This window comes from Galeopterus variegatus, unplaced genomic scaffold (genome assembly GCF_000696425.1).
Source record: "Galeopterus variegatus unplaced genomic scaffold, G_variegatus-3.0.2 Scaffold15383, whole genome shotgun sequence".
Lineage (NCBI taxonomy): Eukaryota > Metazoa > Chordata > Mammalia > Dermoptera > Cynocephalidae > Galeopterus > Galeopterus variegatus.
In genome coordinates this window covers 1-1,268 of record NW_007741494.1, presented here as the reverse complement: position 1 = coordinate 1,268, position 1,268 = coordinate 1, and positions in this window count along the sequence as shown.

The window sequence follows — 1,268 nt, the reverse complement described above, 5'->3', positions numbered from 1 at the left end:
GAGAAGACCCAAATAACAAAAACTAGAAATGAAAAAGTAGATATTACAGGAGTAAAAAGAATCATCAGGGACTATTATAAATAACTATATGCCAACAAATTTGAAAACCTGGAGGAAATGGACAAATTTTTGGACACAGAAAAAATAATAAGACCGAACCAAGAAGAAACAGAAAACCTGAACAGATAAATAGGATGCAATGAGATTGAGGCAGTAATCAGCAGTCTCCCAACAAAGAAAAGCCCAGAACCAGAAGGCTTTATTGCTGAACTCTTCTAAACCTTTAAAGAGGAATAAATACCAATTCTCTTCAAATTATTCCAAAAAATTGAAACAGAGGCCATTCTCCAGAACTCATTCGAGGGAGCCAGCCATCCCTGACAGCAAAACCAGACAAAGATACATCAAAAAAGAAAGCTATAGGCCAATATCATCATGAACACAGACAAAAAAAATCCTTATTGAAATATTAGCAAATAGATTAGAGTAACACATTAAAAAAATATATACACCACGATCAAGTGGGATTCACCCCAGGGATGCAAGGATGGTTCATCATATGCAAATCAATAAATGTGATACACCATATCAACAAAATCAAGGACAAAAACCATATAATTATCTCAATAAAAACAGAAGAAAAAAATTCACAAAATTCAACATCCTTCATGATAAAGACTCTCAGAAAATTAGATATGTAAGGAAAATATCTCAAAACAATAAAAGCTATAAATGACAAATCCATTGCCAGTATCATCCGGAATAGGGAAAAGCTGTTCAGAAAGGGAACAAGACAAGGATGCCAACTCTCACCATGCCTATTTAACATAGTATTAGAAGTACGAGCCAGAGCAATCAGGAAAGAGAGAGAAATAAAAGGCATCCAGATTGGAAAAGATGTGGTCAAATTGTCTCTGTTTACAGACAACATGATCCTGTGTATAGAAAAACCTAAAAACTCTTATAGTTGATAAACAATTTCAGTGAAGTTGCAAGATACAAAATCAATACACANTTGCAATAAATGCTTACACCAAAAGAATAGAAAGATTTCAAATTAACAACCTAATGCTACACGTCAAAGAACTAAAAAAACAAGAACAACACAAGCCCAAAATTATTAAATGGAGAGAAATAATTAAAATCAGAGTGAAACTAAATGAAATAGAAAACCAAAAAATGACACAAAAGATCAATGACACAAAAAGTTAGCTTTTAGAGAAGATAAACAAAATAGACAAACAATGGCTAAGCTAACTAAAAAAAAA